Below are 21,113 nucleotides of genomic sequence, written 5' to 3' on the forward strand. Positions count from 1 at the left end.
AGGAACTAGAAAAGAACCAACAAAACTTTTACATACTTTATGTTTCTCCTTTTAAGCATTCATGGTATTGTTTCAGTAATTTTAAAAATATTTACTTTTGAAAGTGTTAAGTACATTCTTGGAAATTTATCTCCCAGAAACAATATACAAAATCTATATGTAGAAACAAATTTATAGCATATCAGCAACGATTTTAAAAAACAATCTATTGGCAATATAAATGAACAAATTACATAAATTGTTGAATGACATGAAAAGTGATAAAGTATTTATAATAAAAACATTTATACATTTATATATGCAAAAGCATGTATGAAAGCTTAAGTAGACAACAGATTGTACTTGTTTATATTTCATCTTAAAACTACAGCATGAGACTTTTTAAAAATTAAAATTTCAAGGTAAAAAACCCATGTCTCACTAAAAATTATATTTTTATTTACTCAAATTATTTGCAGAAATTTGTAAAATTATAACTGCACAACTTCCAACTTCCCGTTACCAAAATTTACCACGAGTTCAACAAAACATCTCTAAAAATTCTCCATCCTGTTTCCCTATTTTGTTTAGAATTATACTGTATTATCTATTAAAAATACTCCTTTTGTTGAAGGCAAACTGGATTTTAGCAATTTAAGTCATTATGAAATAAATAAATGTATTCAGTTCAACAAGTTCCTATATCCATTTGCCTTGTACTGTGAGGTATACAAAGGATGCATTTGTCCCACTCCTGCCATCAAGAAGCCCAGAGAAGAATGTCTTACAGGAATGAAACAATTAGACACTGAACCAAAAGAAAATAATAGAAAGCATTATAAGATGCTAAACTGAACGAAATTAATGACAAAAAAACTATGGAATAGACAATAAGTGCTATGGACTATGAGAGAAAGCACAGTTTTACTTATTTATTCATTCATTCATTCATTCACCAGTCATTGACTGCTTCCTATGTGCTGTAAGTTCAAAGTGCTGGGGATATCACAAGGAATAAAGTATACCCTCATAAATCTACATTTTAGTAAGGGAAGAACAACAAGCACACCCTCATGAATTTACATACCTTCGTAAGTTTACATTCCAGAAGAGGAAAAAAGACATATAAATAAGTAAATATATATCAGATGGGGATAAATGCTATAGAGAAAAATAAAACAACTGCATGTGGTTGATCTAAGAAGCTTTCAATGATTAAGTGACACATGAACAGAAATCTTAGATAAGATATACGGAAAATTTATAATAGTCTTCCTACCCCCAAATAATATTTTTCCATTTATTCATATCATCTATGTCCCTCAGTGAAGGGTTTTTTTAAATTTCTTCTATATAAGGCCTTCACAACTCTTGTTCATTTGTATTTTTATTACCTTTTTTCCTTATCCTGGCCACATCTTTTTAACCAGAGGACAGAATGCCTACTGATGTTTCTACCCTGCCTTCATGATCTCCTCCTTGAATCAGCTGGGGATACTATTGCACCTATGAAGTGGTCTCCCCTGACTTCTTTCCAAGAGCTGAAAGTAGGCCATGGTGGTTTAGAATAAAGTACAGAACATTTCAGTCCCTCTGACAATAGTTCTGCTGAACATTCGGGACCGGATCCACACTATAGTACCGCCAGATGGCCAACTATAAAAAACAGATGTGATTTCCCAAGATTCATTCAAAACCTTTTCCACTGACTTTCCTGAAAAGAGTTCTTACAAACTCTCAGGAAAGCTCAGACCAGACTATGACCCAGATACTTTATCCAGCCTACCTTCTTCAATGATATTTGATGTAATATTAGCAATATTACTCTTTCTTTACAAAGTTATATTTATGCTTGCTCGCCATTTTTCATAGCTAAACAACTTACTGTTCAAGGATCTATTCAGAGGTTTGAACAATGAAACCAAGCAAAATGGCTATCTCTGGAGATAAAGGAAAGAAGGGAGCATGCAACTGGAGGACAATACACAGGGGGCTTCTCAAATACTCAATACTCAAATGTTCTATATTTTTTAACCAGGTGTTTGCTCTAAACTGTATAAATGTGTTATGGCTCCAACTGTATGACTATCAATTAAAGAAATTTAAAAATTAAATTTTCAGGGCTTCCCTGGTGGTGCAGTGGTTGAGAGTCCGCCTGCCGATGCAGGGGACACGGGTTCGTGCCCCAGTCTGGGAAGATCCCACATGCCGCGGAGTGGCTGGGCCCGTGAGCCATGGTCGCTGAGCCTGCGCATCTGGAGCCTGTGCTCCGCAATGGGAGAGGCCACAACAGTGAGAGGCCCGCGTACCGCAAAAAAAAATAATAATAAATTTTCAAAAAAGAATCACAATTATATAATGTGGGAAAGATTATTAACTCAATTATTTAACAAGGGGAGATGCTCAATTGTCTAAAAGCTCAAATTTTCAGAATCTTACAAGTCTCTTCTTACTCATTTGAAAATGGCAGCAAAAATCATCAAAAAACAAACTCTTATTCATTCAACAAATATTTGGGAATAGCTACATGCCAGATGCTAGTGATTTAACAGTGAACAAAACAGACATTACCGTCACATGAAAAAAAAAAATCTATGGAGAAGAACCTTTCCTTAATTAAGTTTGAGAGGAATTTCTATATTCCAGGGACTAATAAAATTAAACATTTCTAATCAAGCAAGTCAGGTGCTCATTTGTTTTGTGGTTAATCTCATAATATTTACCTTCAAATAAACTATTCAATGAAATATCAGAATAGAGAATTGTCCAAAATTGAGAAAGTTTCATGTTATATTTAGTGTTCCCATTTACATATTTGACTAATATTATAATCTTAACTGGTGAGATTAAGAAGAACATTTGATCTAAAACCATTTAAAATTTTTGAGTTCTAATTATTTCCTAAGATGATACAGGATGATAAAATTTACAAAAATTTTGCACTACATCAGAAACTTTTTACAAATTCAGAACGGAAGCCAAAAAATATAAATAAATCCACTTCACAATGATTTACATTAAAATAATACTTGATATGTTACTATTTTCTTCTCCAAACACAACAATCAACACCGAAATATTCATGTGTCTGGTTCCCTAAAATCACCGACACACCAACTGTGAGATGGAAGAAACCTTCGTGATCATCTACGGCAGTACTTCTCAGACTTTAAGAATCTTAAATGTAGGTTCTTAAAATGCAGATTCTGATCCATTATATCTGGGGTGGGGTCTGTGATACTTTTATTTCTAATAAGCTACCAAAACTGTTCAGAACTAAGGACAATTATATATTTATAATTCTCCTAAATTAGCCTCTAGGTCCACAAAACCTTACAATTCCAGAACCCAAAACCTCTGAAAATCAAAATTGTACCAAGTATTCTATATACCTATCTCATTTACTCCTCAGAACAACTTATGAAATAATCAAGAAGGTAATACAGCATAGTGCTCAAAAAATATGAACCCTGGAGTTTAACTATCTGAGTGCAAATCTCACGTTTACTATTTATTAGCTGTGTAACCACTCCACGCCTTCATTTCCTCACCTACATTACGTGGTTTTTTGGGGAGTAAATAAGCCCATGGTCTAGTGGTCGATTTTAGCTTAATCGTTATTATTATCCCTAGTTTAACAACATAGAAACTAAAATACAGAGAAGTTTTTTTAAAAATGGCCCAAGGTCACACAGTTAGTATGAGTGGGATTTGATCCTATTCAAATCCTGACTCCTTAATGAACCTTAAAATTTGTCAGCTGACAACTGCCTGAAATTAAAACTCACAATAAGAAAAAAAGGTTAAAATCATAACTGAGTGCTTTCTTTTATTTAAATATTCATCAGCTTAATATGCCTCCCAAGAAATTAGTCAGAACACTACTTGTAATGAATGTTATAAATTCCTGGTTTGAGTATCAAGTACATAAATATAAAGTATAATTTTTATTAGACAATCAGTTTATCTATAAATAATGAAAATAATTTCAGTTTCAAAGGGTATCAATTTTATTAGCATGCCCTGGTTCTTATATGTATCAGTTTGGCCTTGAGCAGAGGGACACACAGATATAAAAAATGACTCCTGCTGCCAAGATGCTTAAAATCGAGAAGTGACAATGTAAAAAATCTTAAATGCCTCCTGATAGTAGAAAGCAAATGGAAATAATTTACATTGTGGTATTTTATGCCTATCAATTCATACTACCATTTATCTTATTTCATCCTCATCACAGACTTTTATTGGGCTGGCCAAAAGGTTCGTTCAGTTTTTTCCGTAAGATGGCTCCAGTAGCACTTAGCTGTCTTTAACTTCATTCGAAACAATTTTGTTAGATTGTATGTGACAGCTGTCCTATCAGCATGCATTTTAAAAAAAGACTTACAAAAATTGGTGAATTTTTGTGTAGCCCTTTTAATATTGAAGATGGAAGAAAAAAAGCAACATTTCCGGCATATTATGTTTTATTATTTCAAGAAAGGTAAAAACACAACTGAAACGCAAATAAAGATTTGTGCAGTGTATGGAGAAAGTGCTGTGACTGACTGACTGGGTCAAAAGTGGTTTGCACAGTTTCGTGCTGGAGATTTCTCGCTGGACAAGGCTCCATGGTTGGGTAGACTAGTTGAAGTGGACAGTGATCAAGACGTTAATTGAGAACAATCAACATTATACCATGTGGGAGACAGCCGGCACACTCAAAATATCCAAATCAAGCGCTGAAAATCATTTGCACCAGCTTGGTTACGTTAATTGCTTTGATGTTTGGGTGCCACATAAGTTAAGTGAAAGAAAACTTCTAACCGTATTTCTGCATGCGATTCTCTACTTGAACGTAATGAAAACGTTCCATTTTTAAAACAAATTGTGACGGGCGATGAAAAGTGGATACTGTACAATAATGTTGAACAGAACAGATCGTGCGTAGGGCAAGCGAAATGAACCACCACCAACCACACTAAAGGCCGGGTCTTCATCCAAAGAAGATGATGTTGTGTATATGGAGGGAGTGGAAGGGAGTCCTCTATTATGAGCTCCTTCCAGAAAACCAAATGATTAATTCCAACAACGACTGCTCCCAGTTAGACCACCTGAAAGCACCATTTGACGAAAAGCATCCAGAATTAGTCAACAGAAAACGCATAAACTTCCATGAGGATAAACGCAAGACCGCATGTTTCTCTGATGACCAGGCAAAAACTGTTAGGGCTTGGCTGGGAAGTTCTGATTCATCTGCCCCTTCAGATTTCCATTTATTTAGATCTTTACAAAATTCTCTTAATGGAAAAAATTTCAATTCTCTGGAAGACTGTAAAAGGCACCTGGAACAGTTCTTTGCTCAAAAAGATAAAAAGTTTTGGGAAGACGGAATTATGAAGTTGCCTGGAAAATGGCAGAACATAGTGGAACAAAAGGGTGAATATGCTGTTAAATAAAGTTCTTGGTGCAAATGAAAAATGTGTCTTTTTACTTAAAAACCGAAGGCACTTTTTGGACACCCCAATATGATAGGAAAGGTAGCAGAATACAGTACTAAAAACATAGAATCAGAAATTACAGGTTCCAGTTTGCCACTAATGTTCTATGTAACCACTGCAAAATCACTAACCACTTTTTGATCCAGAACTCACACTAGCGCATGAAGAAGCTGAGCTGTGAGACCATCCCTCAAGTCAAGCCTATCTAAAGCAGACTTGATTAAGTAACTTGGATGCAGAGCTACGCATAGATTCTCCCAGCTATGTGTGGAGAATGGGGCTAAGTGCAAACAGCTATTTTATATATTAATAGATCACATGAAGAACAGATTGTCAGAGCTCCCAGAGAACGGACCTTGGACTCTCATAAGAGTCTTACTAGAGTGAGTCAGCCACTCTCAGTTATATTCACCTGATATGTCTCAACACATTACATGGCATAGGGCAGCCAGATAGGGCTGAGAATCTTAAAGCTGATATTACTTCAGTGCCAACCTGGATCACAGAAATTATATAAAAGAATTCAACAACAAAAACAAGTACCCATAAGAAGAGTCGCTTTATTGAAACTATAGATTGTTTTCCGTCCACCTTATTCCACCTATAATAAATTGGAAGTTCTTCTCCAAGTAATTTCAGTAGAATGTGCTCCTGACACAGAACTTTGGCTCATTCAACATTACATAATAATTTAACCAAGGCCTGCTACAAAGAAGCTGCTCACTAAATACAGAACTAATTAATTAATTTACTAACTAGAGAAATTAAATAAGGGAGGGAATGGAAAGAGAAGGAAGGGGAGAAAAGAGAGAAGAGGGGAAAGGGCAAGAAAAGGAAAAGGGGAACGCTAAATTGAAGTCCTGCCCCTCACTCCCACCTTAGGACTTTAGGCAGAGTTATACATTCCTACCAGCACAACCTTCACCAAGCCCCCAACCTCCAAAAAAAATAAATCTCCCAAGAGCTTGGTCCTTTTTCTCCCATAGAACTGATGTACAGAAATAACATACTTTTGACTGTCTCAACATAACCTACAACAGCCTACATCACAACTTCCCTTTCAGGGAGGCAGCCACGAAGAGGCAGCCACACAGGGATCATCAGTACATTTAGCTAAGTTGGTCCCCAAACCCCTCTTTTCATACTCCTGGGACACGGAAGTAAAGATCCTCTTCCACTCACGTGTATTTAAGATACCTAGTATATCCTTGTGAGGATGATTAAAGACTAGCATGATATGGTGCACATTTTCAATCCAGCTGTTGAGCCAGGAGGGGTAGAGGGTCTTGTCTCCAAGATGGCTAACTGCCCAGCTGGCAAAGATAATGGCCACTGGCTACCTGTGGAGATTATCCTCTCTCTCCCAACTAGGGGTGCCCAGAATAATTAGGTTATATACACACATATACACCAGCCCCATGTATTTTTAGTTCTTTGGTAACAGAACCCTCTCCCTTAAAACAGAAATCTATTGCTCAACTTTTATATATTTTCAAGAATTAATTATGTACACATATGTAGGTAACTACTTTAACAAACCCTTCAATGTTATATTAGAGCAGTAGTTATAAAAGATCATACACTACTACATAATTAGGACTCCTAGCATCCAATGATGAAGAAAATACAAGAAAACAAAAAAAGCTACAATTATTTCAGTGTTTTTTAAACTAGATACCATCAATTACAAAATAACTATACAGTCTGAAACAACAGCAGGTACATTCATATGCACTTGTTTTTTCAGGATACAAACTAAGTTAGGCTGCACAACCCCTCCCCAGCCCATACATTGGGGATCACTGGAATTAGAGTCTAAAAGAAATTACAGTACTGAAAAAACAAAGGACTGTATTTACTGAGTGCTTTCCCTTATAAAGAATAATACAAGTATTTAAAATGTGGATGGAGCAGTACAGCAAAGAACAGTCCTGACAGGCTTCTAGTAGACTCAAAGCCTCCAACTTCAAAACCATGTTAACAAGGTTTCCTGAATTTCCAATTAAAGGTCCAGTAGATACACAAAGCTGAAATAAATTAATCAAAGGTGCTTTCTAGAAGCTGTATTTTTATAGTTATACATAATGTTTTTGTGCCTTAATAATAAATAACTGCAGGACTTCCCTGGTGACACAGTGGATAAGAATCTGCCTGCCAATGCAGGGGACACAGGTTCGATCCCTGGTCTCGGAAGATCCCACATGCCACAGAGCAACTGAGCCCAACTGCCACAACTACTGAGCCTGCGCTCTAGAGCCCATGAGCCACAACTACCAAGCCCACATGATGCAACTACTGAAGCCCGCACACCTAGAGCCAGTGCTCCGCAGCAAGAGAAGCCACCGCAATAAGAAGCCCGCGCACCGCAACAGAGTAGCCCCTGCTCTCCACAACTAGAAGCCCGCGCACAGCAACGAAGACCCAGCCCAGCCAAAAATAAATAAAAAATAAACTAAAATTAAAATAATAATAATGAAAAAAACTGCAAAAAATCATAGTAAAGACTTTTTAAAACAAACGTTTAACCTAGAGGGATGGGATAGGGAGGATGGGAGGGAGACGCAAGAGGGAGGGGATATGGGGATATATGTATATGTATAGCTGATTCTCTTTGTTATAAAGCAGAAACTAACACACCATTGTAAAGCAATTATGCTCCAATAAAGATGTTTAAAAAAAAAAGAGAAATAAAACAGATTATTTTCCTTATGTTTCCATTTGACAGATAAATGTCTATTTTTAATTTACATATACATCAGTCTCATTCCTAAACAAATACATATGTATGTATACATGTATATATAGATAACATACAAAAAGGAAAAGTATTCCCTTAAAAATAACTGATTAAAGCAAAATTTTTAAAGCTACTAAAGAATAAGACAGCTAAATTTCTAATTATGTGAACTAAAAGAATCCATCAAGATATCAGAAAAAAAATACCAATCCTGGGCATTTTGAACAAATTTTTTTGTATCAGCATACTTAACCTGATTATTTTTTTAATCCAATTACATACCAGTAGAGGAAAGCATGTATAGCTATCATTCATCTAAGGAAGGGAGGGTGAGAGTTATAAATTTATAAACATTTGCTTATTTTTTTTAAATATAAGGATATACAGAAAATTTTTTAAATGACGATCTTTAAGGAATGGAGAAAATGGGGTAGAGGGGACAGGGATAAGAACTGGACACTGAAAATACCTTGCTCTGTAAATCTGACTTTGTATCAGTATAAATATTTTACATATAAAAAGAATTTCAAAAGCAATCTCTAAATTTCAAAAGCAAAGTGAAATTTAAAAATCTAACTCAATATACTAACAATGTTGGAATAACCACACAGAGAAAGCAATATAGTAATTTTACTATGAATCATTGCTTCGGTAAAAAATAGTGTTGATAGTTCCACTAAAACGAACTAGGGCTATTGGAGGAATGGCTGATTCCAAGTCTGGAGCAGGAACTGAGTTTAAGATGGGCCTGGAACACTTTGCCATACCAAAAAGCTACCAAAGATTACTAAGAATATGTCAAAACTCAGCAGACAACCTGAAGAGGCTTCACCTGGCTAAAGATGGAATCAGTTACACTAACAACTGCAATGTATTGGAGCACTTCAAATATTTGAGTTCATGAAATCATAGAAAGATTTTTAAATTTCATTGATCACCTTTGAAGGGTTCTAAAGAACCAGCTCTTTTTGAAAAGTGGTAGAGAATTAGGCATTTATCAGGCTAATCAGAGAGTTGATGAAAAATCGGTTTCTCTTTAAGGAAAAAATCCATATAAGAAGAAGAAATGACAGAATATTGCCATATTGCAATCCCTAACATAGTTAGGGATCTACCAGTCTAACACGTGCAAGGAACGGATGGGGGGGGGGGGGAGAGAGAGAGGATGAAAGAGAGAGAGAGGATGAAAGAGAGAATATGAACCAGACATTACATGCCTCTTGAAATAAAAATACACATCACCATCTATCAAAAAGTTTTGTGCGGGTGGGGTTGGGGGACTCGAACCTGAATCTGACTGAGGAAAAGCAGAAGACTGAGAAAATGTTACAATACATCATGGAGATGAACTTAGCAAAATTCAGACTGTGAGAAACACTAAAGGGCAAAAGACCCAATTCCTTCAACAAATAAAGGGCAAAGGGAAAAAAAAAAAAAAAAAAAAAAGAAAGAGGGAAGAGGAAGGTTGAGGAGAACCTGTGGGTTAAAACTGCAATATGTAGAACTTATTCAACTTGATTTTAACAAAAATACAGTGGAAAAAGAAGAAGAATGAGGCGAGAAAGAAGGAAGAGAAACTGGGTAATTCTAAATATCTTCTGAATATTTAATGACATTAACAAGTTACTGCTTATCTTTTAGCTTAAATAATGAATGGTGCCAGCTATTATGTTATAGCAAAAAGAACCCTTATGTTTTAGAGATGCATGATGAAATATTTAAAGATGAAATCATGTATCTCGAATATGCTTCAAAATAATTCTTAAAGTGGACAGTAGAGGAAAAGTGAAAAAGGATATAGACAAAATATAATTAGGCATGAGCTGGTAAATGTCTAAGCTGGGCGTGACAGAGGAAGTTCATTATACTAATCCTTCTACTTGTAATGTTCAAAATTTTTCACTAAAAACATTTTTTAAAACACACACAATAATCACAAAATTCACTTACATAGTAAATGTACTTGCATTTCTTAAGGAACCAATGCAGGAAATAAACAGTGCACAAACATGCTACATGTTCACAGCCCAGAGATTAAACTGGGATTAAAAATTTCCTGTGATTAGTTGATAGTAGAGCAATATACACTTGGCTATTCAATTAAGAAAAAGATTCTTTTAAATATGGAACTACTGTAAGTAATGACTTTTAATATCCCATTTTATGTGTGGGTTATGTATTTATTTTATATAAGAATTACTGCCTTTCAAAAATAATTATTTGGAGGGGTTACACTGATCCTATAATAATTAGATAACCATGTATTGGACTTTAGTTATACAAAGATGAATCAGGCAGTTTCTGCCCTCAAAACGTTCATAAACTAAAAAGGTAAAATACACATGTAATGATAACACAAATGCGGTAAGTGCCATAATAAAAAGTTACAAACTGTTTGGGAATACAAAAAAGATAAATCCTCCAGAGCTTAAACAGTATTGACACTCCTTTAAAATTGGTTTCCAAAGGCAATTTTGCAGTTGAACAAGAAAAATCCATCTCTTTTCTTTTCAGTTACCCACTTCTTTCCATCAAAATGGTATTACCCGAAATTAATTACTCACTTGATTTACTAAAGTTTTGGTAATTTCCAAAAATAAAAATTCCAAGTGAACAAAGATTCACAACTGCTAACGCTACATAAGAGTGTGCCACAGGTAATCTTTCATACAAAAGTAGGACAGAGAATATCATTTGTTTACTAAACTTCTAAGCCCAATGCTCAAGGCTATTTATACTTTTATGTGTAAATGTATTTAAAGATTCCATTTATAAATGGCAACAAAGTAAGTTGTGAGAGATAAATGTACTATTGAAGAGTTTCCAAAAACTACACATAACCAAATACAATCTTTTCAACAAATGGTGCTGTCACAGACATCCACAAAGAAAAAAATTAATCTAAGACACGGATCTTATACCTTTCACAAAAATTAACTCAAAATGGACACAGACCTAAATGTAAAACATAAAACTCCAGAAGAAAACTTGGGAGAAAACCTAGACAACTTTGGGTATGGTGATGCATTTTTAGATATAACACCAGACATAATCCATGAAAAAAATAACTGATAAGCTGGACTTCATTAAAATTAGAAGCTTCTCTGTACTTTGTACTTTCCTTTTAATTTTGTTATAAATCTAAAACTGCTCTTTTAAAAAAGTCTTTAAAAAAACTACATATAATCACAAATACAAGATGATTTTACAACAGGAGAGAATGGTAACAAGACAGCACCAGTCATGAATTATAATAAACTGATATAGTCATTATCAATGCACAAAAGTATGAAACTCAATCGTCAAACTGCTCAAAATTCATTCAACTTTATAAAAATGTAAAGAAACCTATTTTTACATAATGTTAAAATTAACTATTTAGGGGCTTCCCTGGTGGCACAGTGGTTAAGAATCCACCTGCCAATGCAGGGGACACGGGTTCGAGCCCTGGTCCGGGAAGATCCCACATGCCATGGAGCAACTAAGCCGGTGCACCACAACTACTGAGCCTATGCTCTAGAGCCCACGAGCCACAACTACGGAGTCCGTGTGCCACAACTACTGAAGCCCACAAACCTAGAGCCCCTGCTCCGCAACAAGAGAAGCCACCGCAATGAGAAGCCCACACACCACAACAAAGAGTAGCCCCCGCTCTCTGCAACTAGAGAAAGCCCGCGTGCAGCAATGAAGACCCAATGCAGGCAAAAATTTTTTAAAATAAAATAAATTTTTTTTAAAAATGTGTCCTTTAAAAAATAAATTAACTAGATTCATTTCATAGATTTCATAATCTCTTATCTTAGGACAGGAAACAAGAGGTCAACATCTCTGATACAGAAAACCTTAAGAGAAACAATAAACGTACACAAAATATGTATAATGTAATTAAGGAAAATTGAGGATCAGAATTTTAGTTGACATAATACATTAGCACATACTTCAACTACCTCCACCTAGACTCCCCTCCTCCCAAAGAAAATCACACTGTCTTTATTCAGGATACCTAGTGTATGAATTCCTCTCATAATCTACTCTAGTGTGGTCTAACATTCTAACATTTTGTGGCACAGTTTTTTAAATATAATTTTTACTTGTGAGGTCTAATTTTTAAACAAATGGAATTTATTTACAAGGGAAAGCTGTTGCTAAAAGGGAACATGTGCACTCAAAACTATGTAAGTTCCACTTGCAGGAATAATTACTTTTCCCTCCCATGGAGAACAAATAGAAAATCCAAAGGTCAGTTCCAACATATCTCCCTGATTTTCCTATGGAATGAGGATATTTTCTATAAAAATTCTTTGACTCAACAAAAATAAATAAATACAGTAAGCCCTAACAAATTATACTTTGAGTACACTGAGTAAATCAGGTGTTCAGAACTTGAAACCCACCAAGTGACAGAAACATTATTATTCACGTGGGTTACATTCTGGTGACAAAACACCAAAGCTGGGTGTGGGGATGGGGGTGGGTGTGTGTGTTTAATTTTGTACTTAAATATGCATGATAAAATAATAGAAAAATATCCTCCCTAACTAAACACTCCAGTTTCAAGTCACTGATCATGGTGCCCAGGATCAAAACCTCAGCAAATAAGGAATTGAAGATAGGGAGGATTCATTACCAGAATACTTACTGCAGATGGGATGGGAGTCAGCCCATCTGATTTCATGACCCTTTATTACTCAATCGTCCAAATCAAGCGATTGGGCCTGTCTCCTTTTCCACTACAGTCTTCTGAGGCTTCCAAGTCAAGTTTCCTCTCTTACCCTAGTATGCAATAGAACCAAACACACCTCAGACATCTCAGTAGGTGATGATGGTTGGTCTTTGTTACAAAGAATTTAAGGTTTGAGAAAGGGATCAAAAACTGCCAGCATATTTTAATTCAATAAACATTTTTTAAAAATCAGGATTTCTGACTTTTCTTGAAAAACAGAAAAATCTGGCATCAGTGGAATCACCTCCCTGCAAGGCAATAATGGAATGAAGCTGAGTGGCAACAATCCCCATGAAAATGAGCCACAAACTCCTCGGTAGTGCCACAGTCCCAAAATTTGCTATAAGGTGTACCAGATGTGAGTCCAAGATGTGATTTATCACCGTAGCTTTACAGTTGTTTTAATGAAAGAAGCAAAATATTTATCTGTATCTATGTTACTATCAGAAGAGGAAAAACAAAAGATAAACCAAGAAAGTAATATGTTTAAAAAATGGCAGACAACCTATTTCTTAGTGGAAGTAAAGTTAGAAATACATATCCCCATTTCATGAAGGGATGTGAATTCACATTAAGCGTTTCCTTTTCCCTAGTTTAGTCTGACAACAGACACTTCAAAGAGGAATAAACTAATAGCCTCAAGAAGAATCCAGTGGAGTAAAGAATGGAAGGAACAAACAGGGGCTGCAAAGGGGAAATTTCTGAAATCTGTTAAAGTGGGAAAGAATAAAAGGAAATTAAAGAGATCAAAAAATTTTCTACTGCTTTGCAAGTATACCAGATTATCTTTAAGCAGAGGAAAAGAAAGCCTGCAACGCCCAGGATTCTGTTTTCACTCTCCTACAGTCTTACTATATATGCAATCCCTGAGTAATTTTGTTTTCTAATCTACCACTTTTAACTACCTCATACGTACCATGACTTCCAAAACTGTGCCTCCAGCCCAGATATACCTCCTGAATTTCTAACACTTATATTCAACAGCATACTGAACGCTTCTGCCTGAATTTCTCATGGGTACCGCAAACTCATCATGTCTAAAATTAAATTCATTCCATACCCCAATTTCCTATATTCCCTCATTTACATTAAAAGGAGGAGACGTCGACATAGAGAATGGACTTGAAGACACAGGATGGGCAAGGGGAAGCTGGTAAGAGTAGCATCGACATATATACACTACCAAATGTAAGATAGATAGCTAATGGGAAGCAGCCACATAGCACAGGGAGATCAGCTCGGTGCTTTGTGACCACCTAGAGGGCTGGGATATGGAGGGTGGGAGGGAGGCTCAAGAGGGAGGGGATATGGGGATATATGTATGCAGACGGTTGATGCACTTTGTTGTACAACAGAAACTAACACACTATTGTGAAGCAAGTATACTACAATAGAGATGTATTAAAAAAATAATTAATTAAAAGGAGGCATCACTGCCTATCCAATCACTGAAAAGAGAAGTCGTAAGAGTTACCTTGAACTGTCTGTCCTCTTAGAACTCCCACATCCAACTAGTTAGTTATATTTTACATCTTAAATATCTCTTGGGGCCCCCCTCACCACCGAAGCCTTATACAAGACCTTCATTACAGCCTGCAAGACTACAATTCCTGCCTCTCCTCTGTTACATCCTCCTCACTGCCAAAATGACTTTTGAAAAAAAGAGTCTGAAATACCTGGCTTTTTCTTGAGTAGGACCTGTTCTCTTGCTTTTGTTCTCTAGGATGGATCACCTTTCCTCTCTAGCAAAATCTCTATCAAGTTCCCTTCAAGAACCAGATCAGATTTATACCCTCCATAAAGCGAGTCTTCCCTCATAGGCACCTCTCCCTCTTCCCAGATAGAATGTTCAGTCCTTGCATTCTCTGCCTCCACTGCACTATTTAAAGTTCTATAGTAATTATTTATGAATATCTGCTTTTTCTAAACTAGAAACTTCTTTCATTCATTGGTCAAACATTTATTAAAGTCTAGCATGTGCCCCCTATAGCCAGGCTCTGCATTAAAGGATTATTCTGGGCCTCAAGAAGCTCACAATCTTGTGGAAGAAGAGAATTACATATAAAATTATACAACAATACAGTAAGAAAAATGATAGACATGCATCAGCTATTACAAGGCTCTAAAAAGAAGGAGCAGGTAATCTGACCCAGCCCGAAGGGGAGGAGGGGCAGCAAATCAGAGGAAGCGTCCTGAAAAAGGTAACACCTAAGATTAATTTCAGAGGATAACAGGACTCAGCCAGGTGAAGAAGAGGGCAACTGATAAAGAGAAGACAACAGGAGTGGGCATTGAAGCAAGAAAGAGGGTCCCATGGGGAAGGCACTGAAGGTTGTTTTTAAAAGGTAGATTGTGAGAAGCATATGGAATGTTCAAGTTAAACCATTCTATCAATTATGTGCACGATTTGAAATAGGCAGGAAAACCTATGAAAAGCAATTACAGTCATACTATCTAAAAGCCAGAAACAGGTCAGAAGTAGTGGGGATGAACACATGTCTGCATAGTGGAGAGATATCGAGATGACCAACCAATAGATCAATAGATTGCATGGGGCATGACAAAGAGCCATCATCACAGCTCTTTAAGCTTGAGTAGTATCTGGCTGAACAACTAGTCACTCCAAACAAGATACAAGAAAGAAGGCTGGGGGATGGTAAGTTTGTTGTTTTGCTTTGTGGATGAAGAAGTGAAGTTCAGTATGGGACATGTTCCGAGCAAAGATACATACAGATCTCAAGTGAAGACAGACAGCAAGCAAATGGATATAGTGATACAAGTTATTTTCAAGGGAATCCTCAGGACTACTAATACATAGAATCAGAATTGATTAGTCATCTAAAAAAAATGAGACGGGCTTCCCTGGTGGCGCAGTGGTTGAGAGTCTGCCTGCCGATGCAAGGGACACAGGTTCGTGCCCCGGTCCGGGAAGATCCCACATGCCACGGAGCGGCTGGGCCCGTGAGCCATGGCCGCTGAGCCTGCGCGTCCAGAGCCTGTGCTCCGCAACGGTAGAGGCCACAACAGTGAGAGGCCCGCGTAACGCAAAAAAAAAAAAAAAAAAAAGTAGTTAGGAATTCTAATCCTAGCTGGTTTCTACTCCTAGCTCTGCTCAAAGATCATGTGAACCTGAGCAATCAAAATGTCTCTCAACCTTTGTTTACTCACTTCTAAAAGGAAGTGGATGATAGACTTCTTATATATACTTAAATGGCTTAAAAATTAACTTGAGATGATAGTATGAGGGGTGTGTGTATGTGTATATACAACAAATTCAAAGATATAGTCAGTGCAACTCTGGAAGTCTTTTGTGAATTTCTGTAACTGCAAGAAGAATGTTAACTTGGAGTATAAAAGGGCTCTTTCCTAAAACGCTTAACTGGATTATATGTAATAAATTATTTTTCTACTGAGATCATCACTAAGGCTACCAGAAATTCAAAAAGCAGTACTCGAAGAAAAATGTAGTACCTATGTGAAAATATGAACCTGCCGTTCAGGACAAAGTATTCATCTACTACACTGCCTCCCTTCTTGGACTTCTTAAAAATGCCTACCTACTATGGTTTAAACCATCTTCTGAGGGACTCCTTAAGTACAGATCACCATGCTCTGAATTATAAGAATGACTCCCACCACACTGGGCCACAGTTACAAGGGTGGACTTCTAAGGCTGGTTTACTGGTCTGTTAGACAGCCTGACAAAATAGCTCTATCAAATAATATAGGTAACCCAGAGTAAATGGTGACTCTGATCTGGCCAATAAAGTCTTCTCTTGGGGCTGTCAGTTGATGGTGATGGGAATAAAAGCAGCAGTGACGCAGTAACAGAGTCACTCAGGATGGCACAGCACCAGCACAGGCACTTATAAAAGCCTAATGCTAGGAGTGTCACAGGTTACCCACGTAGCTAGATCTGTATTATATATATTGTACATGACCTTCTGGTGGCCAGATATGTGTTGTATCCATAACTCCAGTCTACATCTCAATCTATCTGAAACCATGCAAGGCAGCCGTTTCTGTTGTATTGTGAAGTCTGGCTATCTAATAAGGCTCTTCTTTCACTGATTTCACCACTACCTTATAATAAAATTCTTGTCGACTAAGGGATTATTCCAGAATTCCTCTGTGCCTTACATCCTTAAAAAAAAAAAAAAAAGTCTACCATACCTAACACTTTTCAAAAAGCTAAATGCATTCTATGTACCTTTTAGTAGGTCTCTATCTTCTAAAACTAAAGAAATAAAAATAATGACCTTCAGATTCTTTCCTCAGTACTAAAGATGTAAGTTTATACTGTTTTCTCTGTTAACAGAAGAACTCAATTAGATCTTCCAGAGCTGACATTAGCTTCTTAACATTTTTTTCTTTCTTGGCAAACATAATTTAGTGAGGGTCATTTTATGATAAAAAACAAATTAAAAAATGAAATATTGAAAGAAATAGGCAGACTTCAGTAATGTCAGAAGGTCATTATTTAGTCCAAACTAAATCAAAATTAGCCTTATCTAAAAAACCTCAGATATCTGATGACTATTTAACCTATCTTAAACCATTTACTTTAAATTTTCTACAGTATCCATTTATCAAGTATAATACAAGGCACTATTTTCATAAAGATGTTACAGTGATAGGATGGCCCCCAAATGTAAAGAGACTCAAAAAACAATTCCCAAACCCTTGGCAAAAGTAGAAGACAAAGAAATGTGACCTGCACTAAAGTCAGTTAAAACCTAAAAATAACTTCTTGAAGGTTCCCAAGACTATTTGTGTTACTGTTTCCCCCTATTTTTTCTTTTTCATTATTTTCATTTTATCTTGCACAGTAGGGAGATTTACATTTACTTAGACCTCTAAAACCGTTCTCTGGGTTCTATGAACATAAATAGAGTGAGAGAAAAGAAATGAAGGAGCACAACTTCACTTCAGTTTGAATGACATGAACAAAGCAAAATCATATTCAATAAACAAATAAACCACTGGAACAAAGATAAACAAACCCGTTTGAAAAATCTACTGTATAAAATGTACTAAATAAGAGTTGATATCCTAAAACAACAACAACAACAACAAACTGATCTTTGGCTCATTTTCTTTTTCAAGTCACCATGATCTTACATAGGAGAGTAGAAGGGAAACAAATAAACAAACAAAACTGGGGTTATGTAAAATGGTACAGCCACCATGTAAAATGGTTTGACAGTTAATCAAAAATTTAAACATACAATTACCATATGACCAAGAAATTTCACTCCTAGGTATATATCCAAAAAGCCTAAAAACTCAAATACATATACATACATGTTCACAGCAGCACTATTCACAATAGCCAAAAGATAAAAATAGCCCAAATGTCCACTAATGAATGAATGGATAAACAAATTGTGGTCTCTACTTACAATAGAGTATTTATTATACAATCATAAAAAGGAATGAGGCAGTACTGATATATGCTACAACACGGATAGCACATTATGCTAAGTGAAAGAAGCTAGGCACAAATGGTCAAATACTGTATGATTCCATTTATATGAAATACACAGAAAAGATAAATTCATAGAGACAGAATGCAGAAAGGTGGCTGTCAACGGCTGGGACGAGAATAAAATGGGGAGCAAGTGTAATTCGGGGTGATTAAAATGTTCTGAAACTATATAGAGGTGGTGGCTACACAACATTGTGATTGTACTAAATGCCAATAAATTGTTCACTTATAAAACGGTAACTTTACGTTATGTCAATTTCACCTCAATGTTTTGAAAACTTAAAAAAAAACTGGGTCAGCTGTTAGAAGACACAATTTCTACACCCAGGTTGTAGGCCAACCACTTATAGCTGACCTCTCTGAGCCTCAATTTCTTCATCTGTAAATGCGTTGGGAACAGATGATATCCAAGCTTCCTCTCATTAACTGATGCTCTATATCTGCAGCTCTGAATTTTTAAAGAATTGTATCATATAGGAATATATCTGAAAAACAAAGCATGAAGTACTGGTTTATGTTCTCAGCAAGTTTTACAGGAAAGTCATTAGAAAGTTTAACAAAATTGCTTCTCCTAATGACTTTAAAGAAAGTGGACATAAACATTAAAAGGCACGTCAATGAAGGCAACTCTGCAAGAAGTAAAACTAATGTGTTCTAAGATTGTAATTTTCTAGTAGTCAAGCTATATCCAAGGATACAAATTAGAGAAGTTAACCACAATTATAAATAAACAAATAAATAGATGAAATTTGAGAATCTAAAAGAAAGACTGGATTAAATAACTCTCAGGCATTTTCCCCTAATATCAATTCTTTCAGGCTTTGAGAGGTGCTGAGAATCATATAATCTGCGGTCACTGAAAGTGGGTAGTCTATATTCCGATTTAGAGTTAATCTATATACACCTAAAAATAAGGTAAACCATAAAAATTAAAGAGCCTAACTAGTGTTCTCACAACGCTACTTCTACAAGTTAGCAGACTAAAGCCACATAAGCAAGCCAAAATTTTCCTCAGGAAGCAGCTTTGGATATATACTCTAACACAATAAATGTTCAGCTGAGTTATCAGAATTTACCACCATACAGTAGAGCAGAAATAATTTTGGCCTAGAAAATTTAAGCCAAATGATGTCAGCTGCCACAGCCAAAGAAAAATCTTATTAACATTCCTATGAATAGTCTAAATCTGTATTGGCAAAACTAAACTATGAAATGTCCCCACAAATGACTGAGACAACTGACTAGCTGTGCAGAGTTTTTTAATAAATATCAACTGACTTTTAGAAAAATGAGAACCATTCATACCCACCTAAACATAGGTAAATCAATGAATGCAATCCAAAAAGAGAAAAGGAAATCAAGCACCATTTAGCATAATTGCTCCTCAGTTTTCATTTTGCTAATAAGCACATCTGAAAACTATGAATACAAAAGATACATATAAAAAAATACATGTCACAACCCAGCGTTAAAAGCATCCTTTTGATGTAACCTAAATCCCTATGACCCATCATAGGTATCATATGCTTGGTGTCACAACCTCAAAAAGTTACTTTTACTTTCATAATTCAAACACACGTGAAATAAAGTCACTGTATACAAAATCATCTACTTTTAAAAAGTACAAAAGCTTTGGGCTTCCCTGGTGGCACAGTGGTTGAGAGGCCACCTGCCGATGCAGGGGACAAGGGTTCGTGCCCCAGTCCGGGAAGATCCCACATGCCGCGAAAAAGCTGGGCCCGTGAGCCATGGCCACTGAGCCTGCGCGTCCAGAGCCTGTGCTCCACAGCGGGAGAGGCCACAACAGTGAGAGGCCTGTGTACCACAAAAAAAAAAAAAAAAAAAAGTACAAAAGCTTTAATCATGGACATATATTTTGCTCAGTAAGGGCATATGGGTTTAAATTACTAGTTGACATGATATACTGTAATTATGCAAAAGTATATTTTCCACTAAGCATACAATTTTCTTATTTCTACATCAGGCTATTACCAAATTTACTACTTTACTACTTACCCTATTCTGACCAAAAATCTATTAACAATTTTTCATAATGTTTTTGAATGAACTCATCATTCAAAAGTAATTCCACAGTTCATTTGCATAACTAGGGTAGCTCTTGAACTCTGCAAGTATTATACTTTAAAACACTTCCTTTAATTTAAAAGAAATATAAATTTTCTGCACTCCACTGACAGTGATATCTGATGTTCTCATCTTCCAAGTTTAACAATGCAAAAAAATCAAGTTACATGTCAAATTAATCAAATGAGTTGCAGTAAACCAATTTATTCTGACAACAAATTTGAATCAGTGTAACAATTATAAATTTCTAGTCTCATATATAGTTTATACTTTAGGTTGAATGGTTTCTTTGTGAAACTGACTTCAATTCTCTATGCATAAAATTCCAACGTATAAATAAGGGAAGTTTGCGTAAATAATATACAAGGTCCCTTTTCACTGTTTCTAAGTCTATACCATTTCTTCAATGTTGAAAAAAATCTGGAATTGGGCAATTAAAATTGTTCCTGAAAAGCATCAAGTGTAAAAGTAAAGAAACAGCAAAGGCTGTGCCATTGTTAGGTACAGCAAAGTGTCAAACTCACACAAGCAAGCACGCTCGAGTGAGCAGAGCTATGCTCTGCAGACCTAACCAAGCCTTGACACTCCACAGCCTCCTCCTGCCAGTGTCCGGACAAAAGA

General features: G+C 36.0%; 1 protein-coding gene across 2 annotated transcripts in view; it reads right to left on the minus strand.

Moving 5' to 3' along the window:
• SNX13 (sorting nexin 13) overlaps window positions 1-21,113 on the minus strand; it is a gene marked incomplete at its 5' end in the record, with an annotated part of 138,397 nt that overhangs the window by 98,618 nt on the left and 18,666 nt on the right. The window lies entirely within an intron of this gene.

The sequence above is a fragment of the Grampus griseus genome (assembly GCF_964374135.1).
Source record: "Grampus griseus genome assembly, chromosome: 9".
In the NCBI taxonomy this organism is placed as follows: domain Eukaryota; kingdom Metazoa; phylum Chordata; class Mammalia; order Artiodactyla; family Delphinidae; genus Grampus; species Grampus griseus.